Raw genomic sequence first — 19,565 nt, 5'->3', positions numbered from 1 at the left:
TTTTTGGAGGTGACACGGACAAGGGGTCATAGCCTGAAACTGAGTGGCAGCAGGTTTAGGACAAATGTTAGGAAGTTCTGTTTCACACAGCGAGTGGTTGGCGCTTGGAATGCTCTCCCGGAGGAGGTTGTGGCGGAGACTACTGTTCCGAGTTTCAAGCGCAAGTGGGATGCACACCTTCTTGCAAATCATATTGAGGGATACGGGAAATCCGGGTCTCCAAAAAGGAGTACCTAAATGGGCCGCCGCGTGCGCGGATCGCCGGACAGGATGGACCACGGTCTGATCCGGTGAAGGCATTTCTTATGTTCTTAGGTGAATCCATTTCAACTGATACAAAGCTCTGGGATAAGTTGGCATAGGATGAAGGTGAAAGATGATGTACTAAGTTGTAATTTAAGGAAATACCTCTTTATAGAAAGAGTGGTAGATACCTAGTGGAGGTGGTGGATTTAAGGATTGTACCTGAATTCCCAAAAAGCATAGGATAAGCACATAGGATCGCTAAGGGAGCAAAAGAGATAGTAGAGATTAGTAGCTGGTGTGGATGGGCAGCCTAGAGGGGCCATTTGGGTTTTATCTGCCATCATTTTCTATGGGCCTAATATTCATCCCAAGTAGTCAGCGCATTTTAAGCCATTGACAGTCGCAGGCTGAATTAAGACCGGATATTCAATACCAGGCCATGAATGCCTAGGCGCATGCGGTTAGCCGGAAGTTAGCTCAGTGGCCAAAATTAACAGCTTTTTTGCTCGGTGGGCTTTAACCGGACAAGAGCTTCAACTGCCCACTTTGAATGTCGTCCAACATGTTTCTATTTATTAACCACCACCCCCATTTTACAAAACAGCGCCGGCAGCGGCGGTAACAGCTCCAGCGCTCATAGAATTCCTATGAGTGTACGAGCTGTCACCGCCACGGCCAGCACTAAAAACGCCAGCGCGGCTTTGTAAAGGAGGGGGTAAGTTTATAGTTTGCTTGAATTATGAGAAGTAATGACGCAGCTGTTGGCAAAACATAGTATTGTGTCAGGAGCTTGTCTCGGGGACATCACATTAACAGCTTGAAAATATGAAATTCATGGCTTTGGAACACTGAAGATATAATCAGCCAGTGGCGTACCAAGGGGGGGGGGAGTGGACCGCCCCCGGATGCAAGCATGAAGGGAGTGTTCCCGGCCCTGGGGTCATGGCCCGGGAACTTCCAAGTAGGGGAGACCAGCAGGCAGGGTCGTGGCTCTGCTGTGATCCCAGGGCAAGCAGGAGGTTTAATTACGGCTCTTCTGCCATCCCTCAGGGGCTCCTGGCAGCGCTGACGATGAGGCAGCAGTCCGGTTCCCTCAGTGGCAACAATCAGCTGATTGATGGTCGCTGGGGAACACTGGAGGATTGATGGCGTGTGCACAGAAGGAGCCGATACTAGGCCAGAGGCGTGGGAGCACGTCAAAGACTTTCAGAGGGCCAGGAAGAGCAGAAGAGGGTCCAAGGAAGGAGTTAGAAGGCAGCAGGAAGGTGAGTGGACCCCAGCTAGGTAAACACTGGGGTCCGGAAGAGTTATCGGGCCACGGCTGAGACCTGACAGGGGTGTTACATCATGTTTTTCATATAGATGGCATGGCATGGCATGGCGTGGCAGGGTGTCAAAAAATGATAGGGGGGTGTATCAAAAAATGATGTGGGCTATGGGGGGTATCAAAAAATGATGGGCCCCAGGTGTCACATACACTCGGTACGCCACTGTTATTCAGCTTAGTACTCAATAATTTTTTACTTTTAAAAGGATGGCACTGAGGGCCTGATTCTGAAAAGGCCACCGATCTTGGCGGCCGCTTAATCACACGTCAATCGCACATCGTCGTCCTTTACAGAATCGCAGCTAGGTTTCCTGACAGATGCCTTAAATGTAGGCCAGCATTTTGCAGGCCTACATGTAAGGCGTTTATCTCGCATCTACGGAGACACATAGGGAAACTTAAGCATGCCCAAGGCCACTTCTGGGTGAAACCATGCCCATGCCCCACCTTTGGCGTGCTTATTGGCTGCCAGACGGCAGTAGGACACCCACCGCCGCCTAAATTCGGGACACGTGGTTCGAGAATCAGGCCCTAACTTAACAGCGCTGTTTAGACAATTTGGGCCTTGGTGTGTTTTAGTTCCCACAAACTGAACGTTCATGAAGCATGGTGCAGCGGTTGAAGCTACAGCCTTTATTGCCCTGAGGTTCTGGGTTCATGCCCACACTGCTCCTTGTGGCCCTTGGCAGGTCGCTTAGTGCCCCTCTTGCCCCGGGTGCATTGGATTGATTGTGGGCCTTCTGGGCAGACGGGGAAAAATGTTTAAGTATCTGGATAAATTCATGTAAACCATTCTGAGCTCCCCTGGGAGAACAGTATAGAAAACTGAATAAATAACTAGTGTGAAATGTTTCAGCCTCTAACAAACAGAAGTGATATTGTGATGTCATAATGTCTCATTCCACCAATGCCTATGAGCCAACCTCATCAGTGATGTCACAATGGCTTCATTGTACTATACTTAGCTCACTTTTACTACATTTTGATTTCTAGAGTGGCTACAACCTCAACACCCTGGGGTTTTGGGTTCAAACCCATGCTACTCCTTGTGACCCTGGCAAGTCACTTAACCTGCCCCCCCCCCCCCATTGCCCCACGTACATTTGAGATTGTGAGCCTGATGGGACAGACACGGAAAAATTCTTGAGTACCTGAATAAATTCATGTAAACTGTTTTGAGCTCCCACTGGGAGAATGGTATGCAAAAATTGAATGAATAAAATAATAGAAAAAGAGATCTGTGGAGAACAAAAGATTTTCATTGGAATGTTTATTCCTTATGTTATTAAATTCTGAAGATCCACAAAAATTTGCAGTGGGAGTTGTTTTACGTGAATTCCTCTCTATTGGACCTTGAAGTCAAGTTAAATACTTCTATTTATTAAGGAATATTCTAAGACTCCCACTACATAAGGACTTTTGAGCCATCCCGGTTTATAAATTTTACTTGTCAGCTTAAGTAAACATGCTCACAAAGGTTTGACTGTACCTGTACTGAAAATCCAATTAAATTCACAATAATAGCTTGAATGACTCAAGCAACTGTGTAATGGGAGTCTCAAGTTTTTCTTTCTGCCTGTTTTATATACTCTACACCGCAATAAACCATGAGCAATGGGATGCCGGTACAGTATGTTCACAGGGTACTGCTAGCTAAAGACACGTCCTGACATATATGAACCATTTTCCACGACATAGCCCGCTGCCGTGTGTTAATGGCTACAATACAGTGAAAAGAGAGCTCAGAGTCGTGAACAGTTCAATTATCCCTATGAGCCACTTGAACAGTGCACATGGTCATTTAGCTATGAATGGACCATCTGTATGGATAACATTAACAACTGAGTTTATACACTGCATAGAAGTCCTGCTGCTCTCAAACGTCCCTACATCCGTCTGCTAGCACCAAGTAAATATGCATGGAGAAGCAGCAACAGTAATTGTGCCTTTTTTTTCCCCGTGGCTACTCACCTTTCTGCAATTTTTGTTTTAAACTTCTTGCAAAATTGACTTTATTACATTATTGTGTTCCGGGGACTTTAATCTGGTTGTTTTCTTCCTGAAATTAGTATTGCTGTGTGTGGAAGGAATTATTATTATTTTTTTAATCTCTTCTGCCCTCTGGTGGAATTGACTCGCCAAAGCGAGGCGACTGCCAGCAAGGGAAGAAAACAGCCAGATAGTAAACTGCACATCTGGTTACCTCAGACAGATGTTTTCCCTAATATAATCACACATCAGGGGTGCCATGTGCGAAGTATTTTAACACCAAGTGTGAAAGTGGTGATTAAACCTCTCCACATGCATCATGCTTTATATACCATTCTTAATCTGAAATACTCAATGGGCTGGATTTTAAAAGATCTAGGCAAAATTTCAGCTGAAAAAAAATACTGATTTTCATCAGGAGATAAGTGGTTGAGAGATCCTTAGGTTTTCAGTAATGCACAACCAGATAGTTTTGCTGAAAATTTTGAATCCCATACTATTTAAAATCGTCATGAATTCAGTAAAGCTAGGTAATGGAAATCCCTTTATTAAAAAAATTTTAATAACCTGTTCAGGCTGTTCCCAGTTCCAAGATCCTCTAAAGCAGGAGTGTCAAAGTCCCTCCTCGAGGGCCGCAATCCAGTCGGGTTTTCAGGATTTCCCCAATGAATATGAATAGCCTTACTGGGTCAGACCAATGGTCCATCAAGCCCAGTAGCCCGTTCTCACGGTGGCCAATCCAGGTCCCTAGTACCTGACCAAAACCCAAAGAGTAGCAACATTCCATGCTATTGATCCAGGACAAATTGTAATTTATTTGCCTATTCAAAAATTACTGGCTGTAGATACAGGTCTTTTCTGGATAGGACTTTTATGTTTCAAGCAAGTAAGCAGCAGTCCTGGTTGAGTAATTACATCAGTGGAGCCAGGCTGTCTTATGGCGCATTTCGGAAAGAAATTAAGACTGTACTGTTTATAAATTCATTTCCTAAATAGAAGTTATATATAATAATTCTACTCTGACTATTCTAAAGAAATATGTTGTACTTTTGCTACTTGTTGTACTAGCTCTTTTTGGTGTAAACCGCTTAGAAATCGTCTGATTGTGGCGGTATAGAAGAATAAAGTTATGTTATGTCTTTCTTTCTTTTTTTTTTTTTTTATTTATAAATTTAAAAGTTTACAATATCAATAGATACCAAGGAAAAAAAAGGCGACTTACAATAATGTTTACAATCATATACAACACAAACATTCCTTTTCAAGCCCACAAATAGTTGGAGAGGCATAAAATTATCCAATTAACAAAAATAAAGAAAATTAGGAATTGATTCAGATTCATGTTATGTCTTTCTTAATAACAGACTATGGACTTTTCCCTCCAAAACTTTCTTAAAACCAGCTACGCTATCCGCTCTTACCACAACCTCTGGCAACGCGTTCCAAAGCTTAACTATTCTCTGAGTGAAAAAAATATTTCCTTCTATTGGTTTTAAAAGTACTTCCCTGCAGTTTCATTATCGAACCCTTGCTGTGGCTAGCTGACTTTTTCCTCCTCAAGCAGCTGGCAGCACCTGCCTTGAGTTGTTGCTGATATTGACCCTGGCCCCTCTGCATATGCTCAAAAACTGAGTAAGTGTGGCCTGCTGGTGTCATTGTCAGATCAAGGCAAGTGCTTCCAGCTGCTTTTTGGTGTTGGGGGGCGGTGGGAGGAGTAGAGAGCAGAACAGGGAGAGTTCTGATAGACAAGTCGATGAAGCCGTCTACACAATGCGTGGCGGTGGCAAAAAGGGCGAACAGAATGCTAGGAATGATAAAGGGGGATCACGAACAGATCGGAGAAGGTTATCATGCCGCTGTACCGGGCTATGGTGCACCCTCACCTGGAGTACTGTGTACAGCACTGGTTGCCGTACATGAAGAAAGACACGGTACTACTCGAGAGGGTCCAGAGAAGTGCGACTAAGATAGTTAAGGGGTTGGAGGAGCTGCCGTACAGCGAAAGATTAGAGAAACTGGGCCTCTTCTCCCTCAAACAGAGGAGATTGAGAGAGGACATGATCGAAACATTCAAGGTACTGAAGGGAATAGACTTAGTAGATAAGGACAGGTTGTTCAGCCTCTCCAAAGTAGGGAGAACGAGAGGGCACTTTGAAATTCTTTGAAAGAACACAATTCCAGTTTATAGTGCAATCCCTAATCCTAGGACTGCTAGACTACTGCAACATCCTCTACCTCCCCTGCCCGCCCTGCTACTATGACCAAACAACTACAAACAATCCAAAATACAGCTCTGAGACTCATTGCGGAAACATGATCATATCACAGAAGCTTACATCAACTCACATTGGCTACCAATCCAAGAAAGAATACTATTTAAATTCTACTGCATGCTATTTAAAACCCTAAACGGAGACAGTCCATCCTACCTAACCAGCCACCTCATCCAAGCAACCTCAACCAGACCTAGAAAAACACACTCCCCATTCACACCTCCCCCGATCAAAGAAGTAAAACGGACAAAACTATACGATGGTTTCCTAGCCACTCAAGCCACAAAACTAGATAACCAGATCTCCAACCTACTGATAACCACCCCAGACTACAAGATATTCAGAAAAGAAATAAAAACTATACTCTTCAAGAAATTCCTGAAACAGTCCTAACTTCACTTACTCTGTCATTCCTCCCTCCCTCCTCCCACCACACTGAAACTACCTGTCCTTCTCTGTACAACCTGAGAAATGACAAATGATTTTCATTTGTTACCCCCATTCATAAATATCTACTCTTCACCACTTTTTACCACTCAAGAACTGACAAATGACCTACTCTTTACAACTCTAGAAATGACAAATGATCTACGCTTTACAACTCTAGAAATAACAATTGTTCTTCCATTGTAACCCCCATTCATAAATCTTTTGTAATCCGCCTTGAACCGCAAGGTAATGGCGGAATAGAAATCTCTAATGTAATGTAAAATTGAAAGGGGATAGAGTCCGTACAAACATAAGGAAATTCTTCTTCACCCAGAGAGTGGTGGAAAACTCTCCCGGAGGCTGTCATAGGGGAAAACACCCTCCAAGGATTCAAGACAAAGTTAGACAAGTTCCTACTGAACAAGGACGTACTCTGGTAGGGCTAGTCTCAGTTAGGGCGCTGGTCTTTGACCAAAAGGGCCGCCGCGTGAGCGGACTGCTGGGCATGATGGACCACTGGTCTGACCCAGCAGCGGCATCTCTTATGTTCTTAACAAAAAGGAAGCTGGGGTGAGGCATATTCCTTGCCCACTCTTGGGTTCAAGCCCACCCAAAATCAACTATCTGGCTACACCCCTGTTGCAGAGTCACAACAGAAAACACTAAACTGTATGGAAAAAATTAAAAATCCTGCTAAAACAGAGCTCTTATAATTAGGCAACCGGATCCAATTCTTCCTTTAACAATTTGTATAAATAAGACACATGCTCTAAAGTGTTAGGTGTCATACAAGATTCTTCTTTAACTTTCAGATCACAAATAAATAATTCAGTCAGGAAATGTTTTTTTTTAATAAGATGAAACAAATATCTTTTTGACCATTTTTCCATGAAAAACAACATTTTGCCTTGGTGCAATTAATTGTATGGAAGAATTGCTGAATTGTTTTTATTAATTAAAAAATTAAACTTTTACAAACCACGACCACAAGGTTAATATTTACAAAGAAAAACCTTGACTGTGCATCTTTTGACTGCATTTCTTTGGCTCCCTCTTCAGGCTCAGACTTTAAACTGCTTTGCTTCATTTCTAAAATTCTAAATGATATGGTTCCTGAAGGCTTTTACCTTACTAGTGTCCTTTTCATGTGGCGACAGAACTGCTAGGTTAAAAGATCATTATTCTTTATTGCTCCCTTCTTTTTAAATCTGTTCATTAAAAAAAAAATATTGCAAAAGTTCTTAAGAACATAAGAAGTTGCCTCCGCTGAGGCAGACCAGAGGTCCATCTTGCCCAGCGGTCCGCTCCCGCGGTGGCCCATCAGGCCCATTGCCTGAGCAATGGTCCCAGACTATCCCTATAACCTACCGCTACTCCTATCTGTACCCCTCAATCCCTTTATCCTCTAGGAACCTATCCAAACCTTCTTTGAAGCCTTGTAACATGCTCCGGCCTATCACAGCCTCCGGAAGCGCGTTCCATGTATCCACCACCCTCTGGGTGAAAAAGAACTTTCTGGCATTTGTTTTAAACCTGTCCCCTTTTAATTTCTCCGAGTGCCCCCTTGTACTTGTGGTTCCCCATAATCTGAAAAATCTGTCCCTATCTACCTTTTCTATACCCTTCAGGATCTTGAAGGTTTCTATCATGTCTCCTCTAAGTCTCCGCTTTTCCAGGGAGAACAGCCCCAGCTTTTTCAGTCTGTCAGTATACGAGAGGTTTTCCATACCCCTTATCAGTTTAGTTGCTCTTCTCTGGACTCCCTCAAGTACCGCCATGTCCTTCTTGAGGTACGGCGACCAGTACTGGACACAGTACTCCAGATGAGGTCGCACCATTGCACGATACAGTGGCAGGATGACTTCCTTTGTCCTGGTCGTGATACCCTTCTTAATGATGCCCAACATTCTGTTTGCTTTTTTTGAGGCTGTGGCACACTGTGCCGACGCCTTCAAAGATGTGTCTACCATCACTCCCAGGTCTCTTTCAAGGTTACTTACCCCTAGCAGTGATCCCCCCATTTTGTAGTTGAACATCGGGGTCTTTTTCCCTACATGCATGACCTTGCATTTCCCTACGTTAAAGTTAATTTGCCATTTTTTGGCCCATTCTTCTAGTGTCGTTAAGTCCCTTTGCAGATCTTCGCAGTCTTCCATGGTTTCAACTCTGCGGTAGAGTTTGGTGTCATCCGCAAATTTAATAACTTTGCAATTTGTTCCCGCCTCCAGGTCATTTATAAATATATTGAACAGGAGCGGTCCCAGCACCGATCCCTGCGGAACTCCGCTCGTGACCCAATGCCAGTCTGAGTAATGGCCCTTTACTCCAACCCTCTGTTTCCTGTCTGCCAGCCAGTTTTTGATCCATCGGTGGACCTCCCCTTGCACACCGTGTTTCCACAGCTTTTTAAGCAGTCTTTCGTGCGGTACCTTGTCGAAGGCTTTTTGAAAGTCAAGGTAAATGATGTCAATGGATTCCCCTTTATCCTCCTGTCTGTTTACCCCCTCAAAGAAGTACAATAAGTTTGTGAGGCATGACCTACCCTTGAAGAAGCCGTGTTGGCTCGACTTTAGCTGTCCATTATTTCCTATGTGTTTGCAGATACTGTCCTTAATCAGTGCTTCTTCTTATAGACTAGGTATGGAACAATTTTCCTATTACACTAAAGCAGTGTATCGCTAACTGTGTGCCGCCTGAGATTTCAAGTGTAACGCGAGATGCCAGGGAGGTGAGAGGCGCATCCTGTAGGCCGTCAGCCGCTACCAGTGCCTCTCCTCCTCCGTGACGTCTCACCTCCTCTGCACGTCTTCTTTAGTAGCACCCTCCACTGGTGGCTCAGGGTCCAGTCTGGAGGGCCTCCACGCATGTACGGACGTCAACGTGATGATGCCACGTGGGCTTGTCACATCATCTCATCCATGTCCGTGCACTTCCAGGTGCCCTCTAGCTGCGTCCGCTGGTTTAGTGTGCCGCAGCTCACAAAGTTGTGAGACACCACACTAAAGGCACCTATTACTAAATTACGGTAGAGCTTTTTACAGCGATCTGGCAAGGTAAATGCTCCAATGCTCGGTTAAGTACTTTGAGCGTTGGAGCATTTACCTTGCCAGTCTGTGATAAAAAGCACTGCCCCAGTTTAGTAAAAGCCTATGGGGCTCATAATAATAATAATTTTAAAAAAGTGCGTCCAAAAGCGGCCTAAGTTGGGACATGGACGATCAAAAAGACAGGTCGTCCAAGTACCGATAATCAAAACTTAGTGAAAGAAGGCCAAACTTATGTGCATTTAGGGGCTCAACTTTTGGTTTGGGTTTTTTGAATAGTGGGCCCAATATCTTTTTAGGTAGATTAAATTCCTGTTCCAAGCACCTTAAACTCTATTGCAGGGGTGTCAAACTCAGGCCCATGGGCGAAATTTGGCACGCAGGGTAATTAAATTTGGCCTGTGAAAAAATACCCTGTTCCTTCCCTCCATCTCATGATCCACCATCTCTCCCGGCTTCCCGGTCTCACCTTCACAGCAGCCTGCAGAGGATCACCGGTCGGCTGTAGCAATCCTAGTAGGCTGCCGTCACCTCCGTAGCACGTTCCCTCTGCCATGGTCCTATACATCAGAGGAGGGGGCAGGACCACAGCAGAGGGAACATGCTGTTGAGGCCAATGGCAACCTGATAGGATCGCTACAGCACTGACGATCCTCTGCAGGCTGCTTTGAAGGTGAGACCAGGAAGGCGGAGGGCGCTAGAAAGAAGGGGGAAAACATGCAGGCCTTCGGGGAAAGGGGGGGAGGCAGCGGGCCCTGGTGTAGAAGTACACGGAGGGAGGGAAGAAGGGGTCCAAAGAGATGTACATATGCCGGACTGAGGGGGAGGGGAAGAAATAATGGGTCTAAAAACAGAGGAAAGGGAGAGAGATGGTAGACAATGGGATGCAGGGAGGGAAGGAACAGAAAGGGAGAGAAGGTGGACACAAGAGATGATGTGGTGGGGGCGGGGATAGAGATACTGGATAGGAGGGTAGTTGGGAAGAGAAAGGGAGAGATGGTGGACCCTAGGGTGGTGGAGAAGGAGGGAGAGATGCTGTATATAAGGGTAGTTGAGAAAAGAAGAGATGGTGGATCTGGGGATGGTGGAGTCCATCGCTGCAGCTGCGGGGATGGAGACAAATAAAAGGAAAGATGCCAGACCTCTGGGGGAGGGAAGGGAAATGGAAGGGGAGGACAGAGATGGAAGATTGATGGTTAGCACTGAGAGAGAAGAAAATGACAAATGGGCAGGAGACCCTGGCAAGCGAGTTATCAAAAGACAACCAGAACCTGGGACCAACATTTGAATATTGACCAGACAAAAAAGGTAGAAAAAAATAATAATTTTCTGTTTTGTGATTACAATATGTCAGATTTGAAATGTGTATCCTGCCAGAGCTGGTGTTAAACAGCAAGCGTGAACTAGGACCTAAAAGAGAGAGGAAAAGTCTTTTTTATTTATTTTGTTTTACATCACAGAGCCAGCGTGAGGTTGGAGAGGTTGTAACCCTATAGTTCTACGAAGACTGGAGGTGGAGAGTAACATGTTCTGCTCTAATTGGTTAGCACAGCTATATTGCCATAAGAACATAAGAACATAAGCAATGCCTCTGCCGGGTCAGACCTGAGGTCCATCGTGCCCAGCAGTCCGCTCACGTGGCGGCCCAACAGGTCCAGGACCTGTGCAGTAATCCTCTATCTATATCCCTCTATCCCCTTTTCCAACAGGAAATTGTCCAATCCTTTCTTAAACCCCAGTACCGTACTCTGCCCTATTACGTCCTCTGGAAGCGCATTCCAGGTGTCCACCACCCGCTGAGTAAAGAAAAACTTCCTAGCATTTGTTTTGAATCTATCCCCTTCCAATTTTTCCGAATGCCCTCTTGTTCTTTTATGTTTTGAAAATTTGAAGAATCTATCTCTCTCTACTTTCTCTATGCCCTTCATGATCTTGTAGGTTTCTATCATGTCTCCTCTGAGTCTCCGCTTTTCCAGGGAGAAGAGCTCCAGCCTCTCCAATCTTTCAGTGTATGAAAGGTTTTCCATGCCCTTAATCATTCGTGTCACTCTCCTCTGGACCCTCTCAAGTATTGCCATATCCTTCTTAAGGTACAGTGACCAATACTGAACACAGTACTCCAGGTGCGGGCGCACCATTGCCCGATACAACGGTAGGATGACTTCTTTTGTTCTGGTCGTAATACCATTTTTAATAATACCCAACATTCTGTTTGCCTTCTTCTTCCAATTAGCATGTGAGCACTTACCACCTACAAAATAGGTGTCAGTAAGTGCTCATGCACTAATGAGCACACACTAATGGGGATATTAGCAAGTGGCCATTATCGCTGAAATAGAGAAATCTATTTCCTGGCAGCACTAAAAATGGCCTTAGCGTGCAGGAAAGATCAGTGCTGGGGATAGGTAGATTTTTTTATGCACTGCTTAATAAAAGGGTACCTTAGGAAGTTAAGTGCTGAATATCAGCACTTAACCACAAAACTGCCTACTTCATTCTTGGACCATCCACAAAATAACCAGCTTTCAGTTTGCAAGTCAGTATTGATATTCAACGGCACTAAACAATTAACTGCTACTGAATATCAGTGGATAAATTTTAATAACCTGTTCAGGCTGTTCCCAGTTCCAAGATCCTCTAAAGCAGGAGTGTCAAAGTCCCTCCTCGAGGGCCGCAATCCAGTCGGGTTTTCAGGATTTCCCCAATGAATATGCATGAGAACTATTAGCATATAATGAAAGCAGTGCATGCAAATAGATCTCATGCATATTCATTGGGGAAATCCTGAAAACTTGACTGGATTGCGGCCCTCGAGGAGGGACTTTGACACCCCTGCTCTAAAGAGAACCCCAAAAGGGGAAGAAAGTAAGATAATCAAACTAGGAAATCTTCTCACCCCTAGCGCTAGAAAGGAGAAAGGGGGCAACAGACTGGTAATAAATAACCAAATAATTATGCTTAAACCTAAATTATTTAGTGAAAAAGGCAGATGCTCAGTTAACATAGCAGCTAGGGGTGGGAAGATTTCCTTTTTTGATTGCCCAATTCCAAGATGGCAGCCATGATTTCTGTTGACAGTCTTCTGAGAAGTCGCAGCTACCATTTTGGAACTGGGAATGTCCTGAGCAGGAGCAAGTCACTGCGGCCAAGAGTCTCTGCTAAGCACTAAAATTGCTTTGAATATTGACATGTATGTGAATACCAGAGGCAGCAGGAGCCAAAGTTAGGTGCCATCGACTTGTGTTCGAGTCCTAGTAACTTGATGAATTACAGATCTAAAAAGGAATCGGTTTGGGGCTAGTGTTAGGGTTACCAGACTTCCAGATTTACCCAGACATGTCCTCTTTTTAGAGAACAGTCCAGGCATCCAGACGGCTTTTCCCAAAACCCGGCACTTTGTCCGGGTTTTGAAAAGCTTCCAGGTCGGAACCGTGTCAGGAGGGCAAAAAGCATGCACAGGTGCACTACGGTGATGTCACACACATGCGCACATGTGGGTGATGTCATCACATCACCTCTGCACATGCGCAGATGCCCTCCTGATGTGGCTCTGAGACACGAAAAGAGGTTGGGGCGGGGCTGGGGGCAGAACAGGGCAGGCCTAGGGGGCGGGGCCATGGGATCGTAGAATCTGGTAACCCTATCCAGTGTCATCCCCGTGGTTGTTTCCAATGTGTCTGTCATCTGACTGCAGGTCGCCCTCTTCGCCTTATTCCTTCGATCTTCCCAAACATGATGTCCTTCTCCAATGATCTTTCCCAAATTTAGAAGTGATGCGATTTGCATCCAACTTCTTGCTTTGTAGCTTATTGTTCTAAAATGTTTTGCTCTGCTAAAGACTGTTCTTTTTTTTTTTTTTTTAATCTTAACTCTATGCATACCCCTTCTCATATCCCCCCTCCCCATTTCCCCAGAAGAGGTGTGGCAGGATTCCTGCACTGTGAAGTTCCAGGGCTTTTAAATCATTCTCTGGGTGTAGGGATGCAGTGACACTAGTGGTGACACTTTCCTATGGGTTTCATAACGCCAGCGTTTATCATCTGACTGACAGTTTAATATACTGTCGAGTTTTGTTTATTTTTCCCAGCAGCAGTGGTGGTTGTAAATCTCGGGCAGGGTTGATCCCTACTCTCTTTTTCTACTTTGCTCAGCGTTCGTTGGCTTACGGTAGGATGTTTACTGTGGTCAGCCGTCTCTCTTTGTTATAAGGAACAGGGGTGGTTGATGTACCAAACACTCTCCCGCTTCCCGGGGAAGATGTTAAAGGGAGCAAAAGTAATGGACGCACAGCCCAGGAGATAAATATGGTGATATAATTCACAAATGTGGGGGGATAAACACAGAGGATCCTCAAATGACAAAAGGATGGCAGCCAAGTATAAAGCAATCCCATTCTAAGTAAAAGCTAAATGACTTGAGGCATAAAACAAAGCTGTAGGGAAAGGGAAACTGCACAGAGCGGCAGTTACAATCCTAAACAAAGACAGAGGGGGATGGGAAGCTGTATGGAGCGGCAGTTACAATCCTAAACAAAGACAGATGGGGAGGGGATGCTGTATGGAGCGGCAGTTACAATCCTGAACAAAGACAGAGGGGGAGGGGAAGCTGTATGGAGCGGCAGTTACAATCCTAAACAAAGACAGAGGGGGATGGGAAGCTGTATGGAGCGGCAATTACAATCCTAAACAAAGACAGATGGGGAGGGGAAGCTGTATGGAGCGGCAGTTACAATCCTAAACAAAGACAGAGGGGGAGGGGAAGTTGTATGGAGCGGCAGTTACAATCCTAAACAAAGACAGAGGGGGAGGGGAAGCTGTATGGAGCGGCAGTTACAATCCTAAACAAAGACAGAGGGGGGAAGCTGTATGGAGCGGCAGTTACAATCTTAAACCAAGACAGAGGGGGAGGGGAACCTAGACGGTTGACTAGGGTTACCGGATCTCCGGAAAAACCCGGACGGATTTCCAAAACCCGGCAGTTTGTCTGGAAGTCCCCGAGCTCGGGGCAGCATCTGGAGGGCATCTGTGCATGCGCGGACGTTGATGTGATGACATTACATGCATGCACGTATATGTGTGTGACATCATCGTGTCGACAGCCGCGCATGCACAGAAGCCCTCCAGATCTGGCCCCGAGATCAAGGAAGGAGAGGGTGGAACGAGCGGGTCTGGGGATGGAACGCAGCGGGACAAGGTGTCCTCTGTTTGTTTGTTTTTTTAAAGAGGAAATCTGGTAAGCCTAAGAAGGGCACTTACAGCCCTAAACAAAGAAATGGGAAGGTAACCTGCATGGACAAAAAGTTACAAACCCTAAATGAAGATGAGGGGACTATATAGCATGGCAGTTACAATCCTAACAAAGGACACAGAGAAGGGGGAAACTGTACAAAGGCAGTAACAATCTTAAAGAAACATGTAGAGGTAGGGTTACTCCACCGTCCTAAAGTGGTTCTCAAACTTCCTTCGCTCTCGTTCCTACACTATCAACACAAATGGCACCATGTCCGTTCCTTGGATACCATCTTGCGGTATCCCTCAGGGATCACCCCTATCCCCTATTCTCTTTAACATCTACATGTCCTCCCTGAAGCTCCTCCAACTTTCCCCCCTTGAAACAATCTACACATACGCTGATGACATCCTTGTCCTCATTGAGACAGACCAGAACCTCACCAACCTCCACGAGAACATTACATCTTGCATAATGAGACTCCACTCCTGGTCCCTCTCGGTACAGATGAAACTGAATGAATCAAAAACAAAATTACTCTGGCTCGGCTCAAAGTTAGAACACCTGCCCACCCTCTTCGCACTACCCACAGGTGCTGCTCTATACCTTGAGTTCTCAAGCAAGGTCCTTGGCATCATTATTGATTCTTCTCTCTCCCTCAACGACCACTTCAACTCCTTGGCAAAATCATGCTTTCTCAGCCTCCACATGCTGAGGAAAGTAAGATCCTACTTTCGCCAAAAACATTTTGCCGTCCTCGTCCAATCCATCATCCTCTCCAAACTTGACTACTGCAATGACATTTACTTATGCCTAACAAAAAAAAGTCTTCAAAGACTCCAGCTTATCCAGAATACTGCAGCCAAGTTGATCTTTGCAAAACACAAATCTGACCATGTCTCCCCACTCCTGTCCAATCTTCACTGGCTCCCAGTGATTTCCAGAATCCATTTCAAATGCTCCTGCCTGGCTTTTAAGATCATTCACGGCATCCTTCCTCCCATAATACCACTATCCTTTAACTCCTCGAGTCCTGACTCCACCAGACCCACCCAAAGGTATAAATTATCCTTCCCCTCTCTACACGGTATTCGCTATACAGGCAAACTGGGAAAATACCTTCTCTTCAGAATCACAGGTCTTTGGAACGACCTTACTACCCCGCTGCGGAACCTGGGCTCCCTCCAATTATTCTGCAAGCAACTGAAAACCTGGCTTTTCACTAAAATGTAATTCTATCCCCCCTTACTCTTCTCTTCTATATATAAGTTCATGTAAACCTTTTTTTTTCCTTCTCTTCCTATATTTTAAGTTCTTGTAAACCGTGCCGAGCTCCACAACATCCGTGGAGATGATGCGGTATATAAACTTAAGGTTTAGTTTAGTTTAGTTTTGAAAAGCCCCGGCGAACTCCAGCCGCATATGGAGGGTCTCCGAGCATGCGTGGATGACGTCACACACATTCGCACATGCTCCACACCCTCCAGACACAACCGGAGCTTGTTGCAGAAGAGAGGAGGCTTGCTGGGAGCGGGGCTGGGAGTGGAACTGGGTGGGGCCGGAGACAGAACTGGGTGAGCTGGAGGCAGAATGGGGCGGGATTATGTGTCCGGGGTTTCCTTTGTAAAATATGGTAACTCTATGTAGAGGTAACCTTCATGGAGCAGAATCACAACCCTAAACAAGGGAGAGGGGGATGGGAATAACCTGCATGGAGAAACAATCCCAATTTTAAACAATTACATTTATAACCCTAAACAAAAGCATGAGCAGCTAACCTAAACAGAGTGGCACTTACAGCTCTGACTACTACGATGAGCAAACAAGATTAGGGTTACCAGATTTTGTGGAGCCAAAAACCGGACATGTGGTCCTACCCCCAGCTCTGCCCTGTTCCACTCCAGCCCTGCCCCCACACAAACCTCTTCTCCTCTCTTTCCTCGGAGCTGCATCCGAAGGGTCTTCGCACATGTGCAGATGTGACATAATGACTTCACGAGCATGTGCACATGCATGTGACATCATCACGTCACATCTGCGCTTGCTCAGAGGCATTCCAGATGTGGCTCCAAGCTTGGCGCCCTTCCAAAAACCCAGACAAATAGCTGTTTAAAAAAAATCCGTCTGGTCATCTGGACAGTCCTCCAAAAAGAGGACATGTCCTTGTTTTCCCAGACATCTGGTATGGATCATGCTGGTCTTTATCTACAGTCATTTACTGTATGACTATAAGCACTGTAGATCGCAAGCATCTCTTATCTGCTTCTTGCGCCAGCCTCATTTCTCTCTTTTCTCTCTATCTGAAGTCACTTCCTGGTCACAAAGACCAAGAAGTGACATCAGAGGGGAAAATGAGGCTGGCGTTAGCAGTGGGTAAGAGAAGCTGCTTGCAGCTAGCAAAGATTTCAAGAGGTAGAGGGGGGAGGTGGGGAGGCAAGAGAAAGAATGCGTGTGGGGAGGGGGAAAAGACACAGTGATGCTGGGGAGGAAGCAGGGATGCATAACACGGCTAAACCAGGTACCTCTGCAACGAGCACAAGCATTTCTCGCTACGTAACTACCCAAATCTACCCATGTTCCTCCAATCATTATGCCCCCTTTTCAGATTCACGCGGAAACACCTAGGCACCTATCCTTGGAAAGGTATTCTTAGATTCTGCACAACTGGGGCTAGTTTTTGAATGGCTAATGGCTATTTTATAAAGAATCCTAAACATATTAAAACAGGCATATTTTTGGACTTTTCACATAGGTGCCCCCATATAAAATTACCCCATGTATTTCATCTGCAGAAACTTACAAGATCATGAAGGGTATAGACAAAGTAGAGAGGGACAGATTCTTCAGACTTGCGGGGGTAACAATAACTAGAGGGCACTCGAGGAAATTGAAGGGAGACAGATTCAGAACAAAAGCTAGGAAGTTCTTCTTTACTCAGAGGGTAGTGGACACCTGGAACGCGCTTCCAGAGGAGGTGGTAGAGCAGAGTACGATTTGGGGGTTCAAAAAGGGATTGGACGAATTCCTGAAGGAAAGGGGAATTGAGGGGTATGGTTAGAGGGATACTATACAAGGCAAAATGTTGTATGTAAAAGATCACTAACAGGTCCTTGACCTGGAGGGCCACCGCGGGAGCGGGCTGCTGGGCACGATGGACCTATGGTCTGACTCATCAGAGGCGATTCTTATGTTATGTTCTTATAAGTGCAGATCTCATCCACGCAGTAGTCTGCAGGCAATACGCTGACTGTATTCTGTGATTGGCACCTAGCAGTGAAGGCTGCTGTGTTGTCAGAGAGCCATGTTGGAATGAAGACATGGATTCCGAATGGAGGCTCCCTGCACACAACTGTGTCTAAAGTCTGTAGGAAATTTGCCACTCTCCCTAAAGCCGCAGACCATGCTGCAAATGGAGAACAGACACTGAACAGAATAATGAAATTTCTAAGGATGGAAGTCTCCCCAGAGTGCAGCCAGTTTAAACTAATTAAGAACAAAGCAATAAAGGTTTAAATAAACTTGATACTAAGGCTGTAAATTCCCTTTTTTGCTCACTAATTCGCTAAATACTTAAAGCATGGGAGAGGCTGTAATCTAGGAGCTGGTGAACATTTCCCTTTCTCTTTCCTGCTATTCTGGTTAATATTCAAAAGCAAACATTTGGTTAGCGGGTGCCACTAACGGGATGTGTGATGCTGAGCAGAGTATTCGGTGGCACTGTGGAAATAAATATTCACCAACCCGTATTCAGTTTAACAGTTTATTAATCCTATATAATAAAACGCTAGCCGCGCATGCGCACTCCAACTTTCGTGTTCTGTATTCCCTGTTCCATGTTCTGTAGGTCCGTGGCCAAGCAGGAGTGCGCATGCGCAAGTCCCCAGCTCCTACCTACACTCGCAGCACTGGCCGCTATTGCTGCTCTTCGGTAACTCAGTTCTTCCGACGTCTTGCCGCCCCTCCCCCTTCCCGTGGTCCCGACTCCAAACCTGCCGACTCCAGCCTGCAGCACTCTGCACACGCTGCTTCGGGGCCTTCTACTGCCCTGATTTACTCTGCCATGTCTCTGATGACATCATCAGAGACGCAGCAGAGTAAATCAGGGCAGTAGAAGGCCCCGAAGCAGCGTGTGCAGAGTGCTGCAGGCTGGAGTCGGCAGGTTTGTCGGGACCGCAGGAAGGAAAGGGATGGGGGGTGGGCGGCAAAGGACTAAAGAAGCTGGCTAGACTGTGAGAAGGGAAGTGAGGGAAGGGAAAATGCTGCTGCTGCACAGGGAAGTGGTGTGGAGGGAGGAAATGGAGAGGGAGGGAATGCTGCTGTGGCTGCACAGGGAAGGGGGGGAGAGAAATGCTGCTACATAGGAGGCTGGGAGAGAGACAGACAGATAGAAAGAAAGAAAGACAGACAGCGGGAGGAAGGGAGACAGAAAGAAAAGAAGAAAGACACAGGGGCAGGGAGAGACAGAAGGACAGACAGATAAAGGGGGCCAGGGAGAGAGACAGACAGAAAGAAAGATAGCAGGAAGGAGAGAGACACAGAAATAAAGAAAGACAGACAGACAAATATTCTAGCACCCGTTAATGTAACGGGCTTAATGACTAGTATATCAATATATGAGGACATACAAGTCTTAAAGGAAGACAAGGTATGTTCTAAATTCTGGACAAAAGCCAGCCCCTTATATAGAAACCCACAACTATGTAGGCAGCCCCTGCTCTCCCTGTCAGCCCATCTTCATCGCTGTTCCAGAGCCGCAATCAACTGAGTTGGTAGGGGAAGCCCTGAAGCCGCTGATCAGCAGCTTTGCAGAGTCTTGCCAGCTCAGCTGATCAGGGCTTCCCGCTGCTTGCTTAAATCATTTTGAAATTTGACCAGGCTAGGTTTTACAGGAAAGGTGATGCAAGGAATCAGCACAAGGCCACACTGAGTAATTTTTCATAGAGTGGTTATGAAGGTCAGTCCCATAGGATGGATTGGAAGGGTATTTATAGAAGTTATATATATTCATCCATGGTTTTGGAGGGAAAA

This window comes from Geotrypetes seraphini, chromosome 6 (assembly GCF_902459505.1).
Source record: "Geotrypetes seraphini chromosome 6, aGeoSer1.1, whole genome shotgun sequence".
Lineage (NCBI taxonomy): Eukaryota > Metazoa > Chordata > Amphibia > Gymnophiona > Dermophiidae > Geotrypetes > Geotrypetes seraphini.
The sequence above is the reverse complement of the archived record's forward strand: the minus strand, read 5'-3'. Positions refer to the sequence as shown.